Source organism: Balaenoptera physalus, assembly GCF_965194825.1.
Source record: "Balaenoptera physalus genome assembly, chromosome: X".
NCBI classification, from domain to species: domain Eukaryota; kingdom Metazoa; phylum Chordata; class Mammalia; order Artiodactyla; family Balaenopteridae; genus Balaenoptera; species Balaenoptera physalus.
The window spans coordinates 19,788,558-19,804,130 of record NC_138903.1 but is presented as its reverse complement, the minus strand read 5'-3'; the positions used below and the strand labels follow the sequence as shown (position 1 = coordinate 19,804,130).

Below are 15,573 nucleotides of genomic sequence, written 5' to 3'. Positions count from 1 at the left end.
GAGTCATGTACCACAATGTTCATTGCAGCTCTATTTACAATTGCCAGGACATGGAAGCAACCTAAATGCCCACTGACAGATGAATGGATAAAGAAGTTGTGGTACATATATACAATGGAATATTACTCAGCCATAAAAAGGAACGAAACTGAATCATTTGTAGAGACGTGGATGGATCTAGAGACTGTCATACAGAGTGAAGTAAGTCAGAAAGAGAAAAACAAATATCATATATTAACGCAAATATGTGGAACCTAGAAAAATGGTACAGATGAACTGGTTTGCAGGGCAGAAATTGAGACACAGATGTACAGAACAAATGTATGGACACCAAGGGGGTAAAGTGGCTGAGGTTTGGGGGTGGTGTGATGAATTGGGAGATTGGGATTGACATATATACACTAATATGTATGCAATGGATAACTAATAAGAACCTGCTGTATAAAAAAATAAGTAAAATTAAATTTTAAAAAAGCACACACTTGAATAAAAAGATACATATTAACCATTTTTAAATGGTTACCCCTGGTGGGGGCTGGGGGAGGGGGAATGAGTGCGTGAACTCGGGCAAAAAGAATATACTGATAAAATTAAGTGCCTGAACCAATGCTAATAACTCTCTGTACTATTACTCAACCCCTACACCTGAGGTCCCCAAAATGTAGACACAAATTTAAGAACGAGAAACATTTCAATATATAAGGGTATATATATATATATATACACACACACACACACACGTATATATATATATAAATTGATAGTTTATTAGCTACTTTCAAAGAAACTAAGGTATATAGATTTTAGAACCATTTAGACCCACAGACACAGGATCTTGGACATACAACTTAACCTCACTAAAGCCTCATTTGCTTCTCTGTTAAATAAGGAAAATACCTTTCTGAGGTGTTAAGACTTGTGATAATGTCATTCTCAAAAATAATCATTATGAGTTCCAGTTTTAGCTGTGGCACGTAAAGAGCTTACAACCCTCATCCTTACAAGGAAAAGCTGGACACATTAAAAATCAATGACTTGTGTGGGACCTGTCGGAGAATGGAGTTTTCAAGGTAAACCATCACGATGAAATCTGGAGAGACAGGCAAATCAGGAGAGTTACAGCCACAACCTGCCTGCCTGAAATAGAAGCCACTGGAGCCATAAACTGGTTGGAACACTTACGTGGTAATTTTGGTGGATTGCTGGATTCTGAGTGTGGCCTAGCCTGAGACTGAGCAACTCCTGGGGGTTACGGTCAAGAGAGACTCCAAACTTTCATGGGCTTTTATCTCCAGGATCCACACTAGGTTGTCAAAATGAAGAGCCAAGAAAGATTCCCCTCCGTGGCTCAGGAAGGCAGAGCAGTGGAGTAATCTTGGTAAAATATGTCCAGAGCCTTCTGCATAACAAAGGCCTAGTCTTCAGGGAAAAAGACTTCACCAATGCCTTGTCTCAGACCTTCTCTCTAGCGTTCCTGTCTCACATAATTCGGAGGGGGGAACACTATATAAGAAGGAACACTTGTGATGATCACAGGTCAGAGTCACAGGTTCACTAAAAGACTGAGATTTCATTGGAAGATTATAAAATGCTTCACCTCCTCCACACCCTGTCCTCATACCAACAGAGCTGGCAGTATAATATAGGAGACTGCAGCTGCAAGAGCTGAAAGACACACATCTTCTCTGAGAAGAAGTACTTAGGGAAGTCCAAAGTCAGCAGGGAAGACAAAAGCAAAGACACTAGAGGAATTTGAAGCCTCTGGCACCTAGAGCCACAAAAAACAGAAAACAAAGCCCAACTTCTAGCCAGGTTAACATAAATCCCCACACGCCTTTTGACCTCAGTGCCTATTACCCAATACAACATATACAACTTCTAATTTAAAAAATAGAAGGCATGCTGAAAAGTAAGAAAACCTGTCTGAAGAGACAAAGGAAGCATCAGAACCTGGTTCAGATGTGACACAGATGGACTTATCTGACAGGGTATTTAAAACATAACTATAACTAAGAGGATAAGGACTCTAATGGAAAGAACGGACAACATGCAAGAACAGATGAGATATGTTAAGAATCAGCAGGAAATGCTGGAAATCAAAACCACTGCAACAGAAATGAATAATGCCTTCAATGGACTCATGAGTAGATTCAAAACAGTGGAGGAATCAGTGAGCTTGAAGGTCAGTCAATAGAAACTTCCCAAATTGAAATGCAAAAGGAAAAAATAATTTAAAAAAATAACAAAACATCCAAGAATTGGGGGAGATTCCAAAAGATATAGCATGTGTATAATTGGAATACCAAAAGGAGAAGAAAGAGAACAGAGCACAATAAATTTTTAAAGTAATAACGGCAAAGAACTTTCCAAAATTATGACAGCAAACCACATCAAGGAAGCTCAGAGAACACCAACCAGGAGAAATACAAATACATACATACATACATACATACATACATACATACACACACACACACACACACACACACACACACACACACCCTCCTAGGTATATCATATTCAAACTACAGAAAAGCAAAGACAAAGAGAAAGCTTACAAAGAAACTAAAGAATAAAAACACCTGTAGAGGAACAAAAATATAAATTACATCTGACTTCTCATTGGAACCCATGAAAACAAGAAGAGAATAGAGTGAAATATTTAAATTGTTGAAAGAAAAAAAATCATCAATCTGATATTATATATCCAGTGAAATTATCCTTCAAAAATGAAGGAGAAATAAGGGCTGTCTCAGACCAGCAACAAGTAAGAGAATTCTGCCCTGCAAGAAATGTTAAATAATTTTCCTTCTGCCTGAAGAAAATCTTTTAACTACCAAATGTAAAATAGATAGCTAGTGGGAAGCAGCCACATAGCACAGGGATATCAGCTCGGTGTTTTGTGACCACCTAGAAGGGGTGGGATAAGGAAGGTGGGAGGGAGACGCAAGAGGGAGGAGATATGGGGATATATGTATACATATAACTGATTCACTTTGTTATACAGCAGAAACTAACACACCATTGTAAAGCAATTATACTCCAATAAAGATGTTAAATAAATAAATAAATAAATAAATAAATAAATAAATAAATAAATGAAAGAAGCTTAGCTCTACATAAAGAAAGGAAGAGCATCATAGAAGGAATAAATGAAGCTAAAATAAATTTTTTTTCTTAATTGTTCTAATATATACCTTTCTAGTTAAAGTAATAATAATAACAATGTATTGTGTGATTATACCATATGGATGAACAATGTCCCAAGGGATGGGAGGGAGGAATTGGGAATACATTGTTATAAGGTACCTGCACTACACATGAAATGCAATAGTGTTATCTGAAGATGGACTTATATTAGTTAAAAATGCATATTTTAAACTGTAAGGCAGCCACTAAAGAGTTTTTTAAACAAGTATAATTGCTATACTAACAGAGGAGATAAAAACTGAATTCTAAAAATGATCAATTAAAACCAGAGAAGGAAGAAAAAGAAACCTCTGGTAATAAGCAAAAAAGTTACAAACATATGTGATATTAACACAAATATATTAATAATTACTTTAATGTGAATGGTCTAAATGCAACAACTAAAAGACAGTGATTGCCATACTAGATACAAAACAAGACCCAATTATGTACTCTCTACAAAAGAAAAAAACACTTTTTAAACAGAGAATGATAGGATAAAAGCCAAGGGATAGAGAAAGATATACCATGCTACCACTAATCAAATGAAAGTAAGTTGGAGAAGCTTTATTAATTTCAGACCAAGCAGATTTCAGAACAAGGAAAAATATCAGGGATAAAAAGAGGCACCACATAATAATAAAGGGATCAATTCTCTAAGAAGATATAACATTCCTAAACATGTGTGCACCTAACAATAAAACATGAAAATACTTGAGGCAAAACCCAAAAGAATTGACAGGATAAAATGAGAAATCCACTACTATAGTTGGAGACACTTCAGCCCCCGCCACCCCCATTAGTAATTGCTAGATTGGGTAGGCAGAAAAATCAGTAAGGATATAGTTGACTTGAATGGTATTGTCAATCAACATAACCTAATTGACATCTGTAGAAGACTCTATCAAACAATGGCAAAGTACACATTCTTCTCAAGCTTACAAAGAACATTCACCAAGATAGACCACATTCTGGGCCATAAAACATACCTTAACAAATTTAAAAGAATAAAGTTCATACAAAGCATGTTATCAGACCACAGTGAAATCAAACTAGAAATCAATAACAAAGATAGCTGGAAAAATCCTCAAATATTTGGAAATTAAACAATACATTTTTAAATACGACATGGGTCACAGAAGGGTCTCAAGAGAAATTTTTAAATATTTTCAACTGAATTAAAATGAAAATACAACTTACCAAAAGTTGTGGGATGCAGCAAAAACAGGGTTTAAAAGAGAAATTTATACCATTACATGCATATATTAGAAAAGAAAAAAGATCAAAAATCAATAACCTAAGCTTCCACCCTAGGAAACTAGAGACATAAGAGCAATTTATGCCTACAGCAAGCAGAAGACAAATAATAAAAATCAGAGAAGAAATCAATGAAATTGAAAACAGGAAAATAGATATTAAAAAAATCAACAGAACCAAAAGTTAGTTCTTTGAAAAAAATTTTTAAATTCATAAACCCCTAGTGAAGCTAACCAAGAAAAAAAGAGAGAATACACAGGTTACCAATATTAGGAATGAAAGAGAGGTCATCCCTACTGTTTCATGGACATAAAAGGATAATATAGGAATACTGTGAACAACTCTGTGTCCACAAATTTGATGATTCAGATGAAATGGACCAATTCCTTCCAACACACAAACTACCAAAACTCACATAAGGAAAAATAGATGTAGAGCTATTTAGATTAGCCATTAAAGCAAGTGAATGAAAAAAGAAAAAAAAAAGCTAGTGAATGACTACCAAATGTAAAATAGACAGCTAGTGGGAAGCAGCCGCATAGCACAGGGAGATCAGCTCGGTGCTTTGTGTCCACCTAGAGGGGTGGGATAGGGAGGGTGGGAGGGAGACGCAAGAGGGAGGGGATATGGGGATATATGTATATGTATAGCTGATTCACTTTGTTATACAGCAGAAACTAACACACCATTGTAATGCAATTATACTCCAATAAAGATGTTAAAAAAAAAAAAAAGCTACTGAATGAATAAAATAACCTTCCAAAAAAAGAGAAATCATCAGGTCCAGATGGTTTCACTGGTAAATTCTACCAAACATTTAAGAAAGAAATTGTACCAATATTTCCTAGAGGGAGGGAACACTTCCTAACTCGTTCTATGAAGCCATCATTACCCTAATAACAAAACAAGATGACATTACATGAAAGGAAAGCTACAGACCAGATGACATTACAGGAAAGCAAAACTACAAACTAGTATCTCTCATTAACATTATGCAAAAATCGTCAACAAAATATTAGTAAATCAAATCAAAAATAACTATATATACTACATTCAAGTGGGAATTATTACAGGTGTGCGAGGCTGGTTCAATATTCAAAAAAATCAGTCTAATCCACTACATGAGCCTGGAGTATCTCATAGTGCCAGAACATTCAAAAGTGCTCAAACAAAAAACCCACAGTCACAACAATGAACTGGAACAATCTGAACAAAATAAAGTAGTACTGGATTATAACACAAATTGTAATATAAATATCTATGAATCTACACTGATACAAATAAATGATTGAATAAATAAATGGGGGACAATAACTCTACCAAGGAGAAGAGTTCCAAATAGTTTATGTAGATACACAGCCCTTAAAGAGTGGAGCACAACTCCTCACTCCTTAAGGGTGTGTTACTCAGTGACTTTCTTCCAAAGAGGACAGTATGGAAAAGGAGGGAAAAGAGAGTAACATTACAATGGAGAAAACTGACAAACACTCCCTCAGCCAGGTGATCAAGGTCAACATCAACAGTGAGATTGCTTTGGGTAGTATAGTCATTTTCACAATATTGATTCTTCCTATCCAAGAACATGGTATGTCTCTCCATCTGTTTGTGTCATCTTTGATTTCTTTCATCAGTGTTTTATAGTTTTCTATATCATAAGATATAATGTGATGAGAACTTTGATATAACTTTTATGATATAATGTGATGAGAACTTTACCCCTGTGATCATCCTTCCAAAAACACATTACCCTAGTATAATCATGAGAAAAATATCAAACAAACTCAAATTGACAGACATTGTACAAAATACCTGACCAGGAACCCTAAAAACTGGCAAGGTCACCAAAAATAAGGAAAGTCTGAAAAACCATGACAACCCGAGGAGCCTAAGGAGACATGGAATCTAAATGTAATGTGGTGTCCTGGGAGGGATCTTGGAACAGAAGATGGACATTAGAGAAAAACTGAGGAAATCTGAATAAAGTATGGAATTTAGTTAATAATCAATGTATCAATATTGGCTTATTAATGGACAAATGTCCCATATTAGTATAAGATGTTAATATGTGAAACTGGAAATGGGATATATGAGAACTCTCTGTACTATCTTTGCAATAATTCTGTAAATCTAAAACTGCTCTAAAATTAAAAGTTTACCTTAAAAATGATCATTATCGCTTTTAAATTACCATAGCTCAACACCCATTTATGATAAGAACTCTCCAGAAAGTGGGCATAGAGGGAACCTACCTCAACATAATAAAGGCCATATATGACAAACCCACAGCAAACATCATTCTCAATGGTGAAAAACTGAAAGCATTTCCTCTAAGAAAAGGAACACGACAAAGATGTCCACTCTCGCCACTCTTATTCAACATAGTTTTGGAAGTCCTAGCCATGGCAATCAGAGAAGAAACAGAAATAAAAGGAATCCAAACTGGAAAAGAAGAAGTAAAACTGTCACTGTTTGCAGATGACGTGATACTATACATAGAGAATCCTAAAAATGCCATCAGAAAACTACTAGAACTAATCAATGAATTTGGTAAGGTTGCAGGGTACAAAATTAATGCACAGAAATCTCTTGCATCCCTATACACTAACAACGAAAAATCAGAAAGAGAAATTAAGGAAACAATTCCATTTACCAGCACAACAAAAAGAATAAAATACCTAGGAATAAACCTACCTAAGGAAGCAAAAGACCTGTACTCAGAAAACTATAAAACACTGATGAAAGAAATCAAAGATGACACAAACAGATGGAGAGACATACCCTGTTCTTGGATAGGAAGAATCAATATTGTGAAAATGACTATATTACCCAAAGCAATCTACAGATTCAATGCAATCCCTATCAAATTACCGATGGCATTTTTCACAGAATTAGGGAAAAAAAATCTTAAAATTTGTATGGAAACACAAAAGACCCCGAATAGCCAAAGCAATCTTGAGAAAGAAAAACGGAGCTGGAGGAATCAGGCTCGCTGACTTCAGACTATACTTCAAAGCTACAGTCATCAAAACAGTATGGTACTGACACAAAAACAGAAATACAGATCAGTGGAACAGGATAGAAAGTCCAGAGATAAACCCATGCACCTATGGTCACCTAATCTATGACAAAGGAGGCAAGAAGACACACTGGAGAAAAGACGATCTCTTCAATAAGTGGTGCTGGGAAAACTGGACAGCTACATGTAAAAGAATGAAATTAGAACACTCCCTAACACCACACACAAAAATAAACTCAAAATGGATTAAAGACCTAAATGTAAGGCCAGACACTCTAAAACTCTCAGAAGAAAACAGAGGCAGATCAGTCTCTGACATAAATCACAGCAAGATATTTTTGATCCACCTCCTAGAGTAATGAAAATAAAAACAAAAATAAACAAATGGGATCTAATTAAACTTAAATGCTTTTGCACAGCAAAAGAAATAACAAACAAAACAAAAAGACAACCCTCAGAATCGGAGAAAATATCTGCAAATGAAGAAACCAACAAGGGATTAATCTCTAAAATATACAAACAGCCCATGCACCTCAATAGCAAAAAAACAAATAACCCAATCAAAATATGGGCAGAAGACCTAAATAGACATTTCTCCAAAGAAGACATACATATGGCCAAGAAGCACATGAAACAATGCTCAACATCACTAATTATTAGAGAAATGGAAGTCAAAACTACAATGAGGTATCACCTCACACTGGTCAGAATGGCCATCATCAAAAAATCTACAAACAGTAAATGCTGGAGAGGGTGTGGAGAAAAGGGAACCCTCCTACACTGTTGGTAGGAATGTAAATTGGTACAGCCACTATGGAGAACAGTATGGAGGTTCCTTAAAAAATCTAAAAATAGAACTACCATATCACCCAGCAATCCCACTCCTGGGCATATACCCACAGAAAACCATAATTCGAAAAGATACATGCAGCCCAATGTTCATCGCAGCACTATTTACAATAGCCAGGACATGGAAGCAACCTAAATGTCCATCAACAAGGAATGGATAAAGAAGATGTGGTCCATATATACAGTGGAATATTAGCCATAAAAAAGAACAAAATAATGCCATTTGCAGCAACATGGATGGACTTAGAGATTGTCATACTGAGTGAAGTAGGTCAGACACAGAAAGACAAATATCATATGAGATCGCTTATATGTGGAATCTATAAAACAGGGTACAAATGAACTTATTTACAAAACAGAAGTAGAGTCACGGATGTAGAAAACAAACTTATGGTTACCAGGGGATAAAGGGGGGAGGGATAAACTGGGAAATTGGGATTGACATATACACACTATATATAAAATAGATAACTAATAAGAACCTGCTGTATAGCACAGGGAACTCTACTCAATACTCTGTAATGACCAATACGGAAAAAGAATCTAAAAAAGAGTGGATATATGTATATGTATAACTGATTCACTTTGCTGTACACCTGAAACTAACATAACATTGTAAATCAACTATACTCCAGTAAAAGTTTTTAAAAATAGTAAAAAATTTTTAAAGTTTAAAATATTTAAAAATTACCATAGCATGTTAAAAGATGTTTCAGGGTGAGCGACACAGGTGGAACGATTTATCATGGTCCCCATTCTAAAGTCCATATACACAGATACATCTGTCCAACGGAGCAATCTGTGTATCAGCCCCACGTTGATAGATTCTGCTTCACCAGCTGTCCCTATTTCTAAGAAAATAGGTCAATTCAACTTGCAGACATCCCAGCCAGGCTCCATACCCACGCCTGCACACACAAGTGCTACACTTGTATTCACCAGATTGACAGATGATTAAGTGATCGTTATCCGGTTATGAAAAATTAAACTAGAAAGATAAAAGGCAAAACTTGACTATTTTGTTCTACCTTTGAATTGTATTGCTTTGGGCCAACCATTGTTGCAACACAGACTTGGTTAGTATATTCCTTTCCTTCCTTTCCTTTCCCCGCTGTTTAATGGTGAAAAGGCAGGCCAAAGCAAGGAAGAAAGGAGGGAAGCTTCAGGAGAGGGAAAATCCAGAAGCTGAGTCCAAGCCCCTAATTAATTAACTTGGCTACAGAAGCTCCACTGTCTCTCTCTCATCTTCTGACTTCTAAGTGACAATCCTATTCTTTGTCACAAATTTCCTTCTGTCTTGGCTTCGGGCTTTACAGATGACTGGCGCTTTTCAATTGTGAGAATGGTTTACCTTTCTGGCTGAGGAGCCTCTCAAAAATCATTTTATTAGGGGAAAACAAAACAGGGCTAGCAGCTTAGTGAGTTCTCTCTTGGCAGCGTACCTTTTTATTTCTGAATTTCATTGTGACTTGCTTGCCTTGTCCCTCTGCCACCGTCTAGTCTAACATCCTAATAACAGCCTGTAACTTGTAATTTGGGTTTTCAAAGCTGTATTTTTCAGGCATCTTCTTTCTGTCCAAATCAAAGACACCATTTCAATGTCAGACGGAGGGACAATGAGAGAAAACCTGTGCAGGCACATGTGCGTGTCCACACACACACGTGCACAGGCACGCACACACACGCACGTTATCAGGTCAAAGTCTTGCCTGAATTCTAGCTCAAATATTTTCTGTTTTTCTCTTTCCTCTGTGTCTGAGCACCTAGCTTCCTGGGCTATAAAGGAAGTTCGGAGTTTGGGTTATTTTTTTACTATTATTCAGTGACCTTAAATAGAGTTCGAACTATTATATTTTCAAATCAATATTGAACAGTCTTCCGCAGACGTAGGGAATGGACTTGAGGACACGGGGAGGGGGAAGGGTAAGCTGGGACAAAGTGAGAGAGTGGCATGGACATATATACACTACCAAATGTAAAACAGATAGCTAGTGGGAAGCAGCTGCATAGCACAGGGAGATCAGCTCGGTGCTTTGTGACCACCTAGAGGGGTGGGATAAGGAGGGTGGGAGGGAGACGCAAGAGGGAGGAGATACAGGGATGTATGTATATGTATAGCTGATTCACTTTGTTATACAGCAGAAACTAACACACCATTGTAAAGCAATTATACTCTAATAAAGATGTTAAAAAATATACATTGAACAGTCTTCTACCAAAGATACAGAGATCTTTGCAAATAAACGCATTCTGACCGTCAAGAACATTTAATTTAAGCACACAAGCATCTTGTATTATTGCTTGAGTCTTTATATTTTCAACTTTATTCATCTGTTCTATGCTCCATGCCAATAGTGATTAAATTAGTAAAACTTACTGTGCTCAGAGTGTCTTCCAACATGAGGAAGAATTTTTTACATATCTCCACCCAGTTACTGCTTCCCACAAAAGTTCCCACCTCTTAAATAGAAATAGTTTACAAACACCTCCAAGGGAAAGTTAATGTATCTTTTCAGCTGTTGAAATTCTAGAGCTGTAAGTGACTAAAAATAATGAGGCCAACGCTTCATTTTCAATACAAATAATAATTTGTAAAAACAATAAACTAGCATTATTAGCAAACACATGCCGCAGTATAAATTATTTTATCCCTTAAGTTTGTGACTCTGCTCAAATTTAGATAATTAGAGGAGGCAATAGAATGACAAGATTCCTACCAAGCATGGAGTTGCACTATTTTTAATATATGAGGCTTATGTGCCAAGAAATGACCATTAGCAAATTAAACAACTGTGCTGTTATAAGAATTAAATTCCCTAATTTAGCTCTTCTATTAAGTTTTACCTTAATTTCCAACTGTTGCTAGTGATTAGAAAGTAAAATTATTTGGCTATCACAAATATGCTTAAATTTACATCCCACACGTTTCACACACCATGAACTATATTATATAGGTGAATATATGTACACATTTTTATCTTACCTTGATCCAAAAAGGACTTCAAGCCATTTACAAATGTTCCTGTAAAGTAGCAAAATAAAGGCCCATTAAAAGTAAAAAACATATGAGCCAAAAGGTAACTAATCACAGGAAACTAACAGGAAGCCATTAATAAGGTTGGAACACAATGGCATTCATGCCAGAGGTAGACCAATACTTTTGGCTCCGAGCTTGCCAACTGCCAACAGGAATATGGATGCAATTTCAAGTTTCATAGAATGTACAAGGAAAAAAGAAAGCATTTGCTCACAAAAAGCACTACTGCTGAGACCAGAGGACTAAATATCCCCCAATTCTGTCTCAGAAAGATCAGAGATTAATTCTACTGATAAAAATATGCATATGGGCAGATGCAAACTATTATATACAGGATGGATGAACAACAAGGTCGTACTGCATAGCACAGGGAACTATATTCAATATCCTGTGATAAACCATAATGGAAAAGAATATGATAAAGAATATATATATATATATATATATGTGTGTATTACTGAATCACTTTGCTGTACAGCAGAAATTAACACATTGTAAATCAACTATACTTCAATAAAATTTAAAATATATATATATCCAGTGAAAAGTTCTGTAGAGCTATGATTTTTTTAAAAAAAATTAATACTAGCTAGGATTCTATTGAGTTGCCTATATAATTGATTCGGGTACTCAGTTCTCTGGGTTGTCAATTAGTGTATTTTAGATTTTCTAGCAGTGATACCTAGCCAGGGGTGGTATGGCTTTGGAACTATGGGTGGGCAATTGTTAATTGTTAAAATGATGGGAGGTGGGCACCACTTGCTGAACAAGGTCTGGGGATTTTAACATACTACAGTGCATAGGAAAGTCACACACAATAAAGAATTCTAATGTCCCAAATGACAACTGCAGCCCCATTGAGAATTACTGAGAGAAATGAATGGATTCCATGTCTTTCAGATAATCTTCTACAGATATTGTTGCTCTTGGACAAGCTATTAAAAGGTATTGTACGGCACTGAACTCAAAATTATACTCCCTGGCAAGTGCTCAAAACATTTTTAAAGCTAATACTTCTGACCATGGCATAAAGCCTTACTTAAATAACAATTTTCCTATGGATGGAAATGTATCCATAAAGAGGCAAGACAATAAAATAGATTTGCTGGGCTTCCCTGGTGGCGCAGTGGTTGAGAATCTGCCTGCCAATGCAGGGGACACGGGTTCGAGCCCTGGTCCGGGAAGATCCCACATGCCGCAGAGCAACTAGGCCCGTGAGCCACAACTGCTGAGCCTGCGCATCTGGAGCCCGTGCTCCACAACAAGAGAGGCCGCGATAGTGAGAGGCCCGCGCACCGCGATGAAGAGTGGCCCCCACTCGCCACAACTAGAGAAAGCTCTCACACAGAAATGAAGACCCAACACAGCCAAAAATAAATTAATTAATTAATTAATTTTTTTTAAAAAAACTTTAAAATAGATTTGCTTATCTTTCCTCCTACTGTAGCCAGAAGTCAATGACTGAGAATAGCCATCATGTTGTCCGTCTTTAGTATGTGCATACTGTATATATATCATTGCATATGCACATGTGGTCCACGCATAAGTAACAGTTCTTTCTGATTCTTGGATCAACCCGGAATTTTCATACATGGCTTTCTTCCTTACTCTAACACCAGGACCCGGTATAATGACTCTGGCCTTACCGTTCAACGCATCCAAAGTTTCATTCATAAAACGTCTCTTCATTTCAAAATCCTCAACACCAGGGCACTCTCATTTGTTCTATAGTTTTATTATTATTATTACTGGCTTTAAGAAATGTTATTACTGCATTATCAAAATATTTCTTCTGTCTTCAATCTGCGGTCCATATCACAATAGGGTAATATTTTGATGAATAAACCAAACCAATAGGTCGTTCATTCTAAGAAATTGATTTCTTTTTTTTTTTTTTTTTTTACTTAATCATCACTCCCTACCCCTCCACCCAATAAAAATATACCATGGCCACTGAGGCTTTGGGGAGATCGAACACAGTCAAATGCAGGGAATTCAGCCACATTTTTGGTTTTGAAACTCATGACAGAGACATTGTCTTGAAATTCAAAATGTTTGATAAGCAAGAGCTTGGAATTTCGGAATTCAGAAGGCAAACCTTGTGCCAAGGGAGATGGGGGGAGGGAAGGACCGGGAGTGTGGGCTTAGCGGATGTAAACTATTATACACAGGATGGATGAACAACAAGGTCCTACTGTACAGCACAGGGAACTAAATTCAATACCCTGTGATAAACCATAATGGAAAAGAATATGAAAAAAAATGCCTGTATGTGTATAATTGAGTCACTGCTGTACAGGAGAGATTGGTACAACATTGTAAATCAACTATACTACAATAAAAAAATTTAAAAGGCAAAAGGCAAACCTTGAAGAAACAAAACATCAAGTTTACGCCTTAGTCAATAGAGAATGGAGAAGAGGCCAGATTGTCCATTCTGAGGATAAGACAAGGGCTGCCCAGGCAAAGGAGAAAAAGAGGGAAACATTACCCAGGAGCCAGGCTGGTTGGGAAAGGGGTGAGAGGACTGGACTCTTCAAGTCACTGCGAAGAAAGGAGCTGAGCCAGCACTGGAGAAATATCACGGCCTCTGGTCAAGCAAGAACCACCCATTGCCAGAACCAGGGAGCCATAAGGAAGCTAAGCCAGCCCCCAAAACTATCCAACAAGGTACAGGAGAACCCCCCACTTCACCCCTACACCAAGGAGCTATAATCATTATCCTGCTTTTTGCCAAGCATGCCATCCATGTGGACAATTGCCCTGTCAAGAGCTTAGTTTAATTATCAGACCCTCCCAGCAGAGAGCAGAGCTTTGGACAACCAGAGGGAAAACAGTGATGTGAAAATGAGAAACCACAACACTTCTGTTTGCTAGGACTTCAATCCAGCCTGAAATCTCTTTGTCGGGCCTCGCTTTACAATATCCCACAGCTCTTCTGCTACCGTCTGTCTTATACACAACTTGCCTGAGTGCATATTACCTTAATACTACTACGTACAAGATCAGAATAATTCAACATTTTTAAAAATACAGTTTAAGACATATAAAAATGGAATTGTTCTGTTGAAGCAGGGCCAGAGGCTTCAGAGCCCTTGCTGTTTGGCCTCTTACTACGCCCACCCTCACTGCTAGCAGCTCAGTTGACCCCTGTTATCCTTCTGTGAAAACACAATTTGCAAACTATTCTTCTAGAATTTTCTGGTAAGGATTTGGTTTTGTCTCTTGATGTGCAATGACTATTTCTAAATATAAGGCTTGTATTCCCACTGCATCAGAATCACCTGGAAAGTATTTACGTCTTTATTGTCCCTACTCTGGAGACTGTGACCCATTGATCTGAGATAGGGCCCAAAAATCTGTTTTTAACAAGCTTCCCAGGTGACACAGACGTTCAGGCAGGTTTCCAACCTGCTGAGATAAAGCTTACAGGTGGTGCTATTAAAATCCCTCAAAGACCCTCAAACAGCACCAAAGCTGCACTGACCTTCTCTGGAGACGCTGACTTAACGCTCCATCTGATCAACTCCCATGTGACTCTTCAGCCTTCTTGTGATTTATTTGGAAGCCAAGTTTTACCCTGAGGAGCAAACGTGATTCCATGTCATCCCCCACCTATATTTTCCAAGTGACTAATGGTATGTTTTCTCTCTCATTTTTCATTTTATTCTGCAGGCAGGATATATGTATTTTGCACTGAAATAAAAGGCTTTTTCCTATTTAAGTCCCTATATCATCAGTAGCCACTGAAGTTTTAGAGTGAAGATTAGTACAAGAAAGTTTTGTAAATGAAATGCTGACGAGCTGCTCTGAAGCTTCTTTTCAATTTTTTTTTTTCAAAGAGGTTATGGTTTGAAGCAGGCTTTGAAGTAAATGAACCCATTAATCAGGCACTAAAACGCTGCTACAGCAGTTTAAAACTATATCAATGAAAGTGTATTCTGGAAACCTTTTGCCAAAACTGTCCAGCTTGATTGATTGTTTTGTATATACATATATCTTTTGTTCCCCTAGTGCTGCTGTGTTCCTGACTACAGGCAATATTTATAGGGCAGAAGAGGGAAAAATAACACAACCACAAATATCCAGTCAATGTGAATGGTCATATGGTAAACTAAGCATTCTACAATGAAAGGAGATGCATTTAGGCTGCACACACCTCAACCACAATAACAAAGCAAGTCAGGATTGTCTTTGGCCACTACTTTGGGTTCTCCTATTACCC

The 15,573-nt window shown here is 37.1% G+C and overlaps 1 long non-coding RNA gene across 1 annotated transcript in view; it reads right to left on the bottom strand.

The window, feature by feature from the left end:
• LOC309652994 overlaps positions 1-14,078 on the bottom strand; it is a 91,734-nt gene extending 77,656 nt beyond the window's left edge. The window contains exon 1 of the long non-coding RNA XR_014258959.1: positions 11,295-14,078. This is a non-coding gene — a long non-coding RNA (uncharacterized lncRNA). The remainder of the gene's footprint in view (positions 1-11,294) is intronic.
• Positions 14,079-15,573: the final 1,495 nt, after the last annotated feature.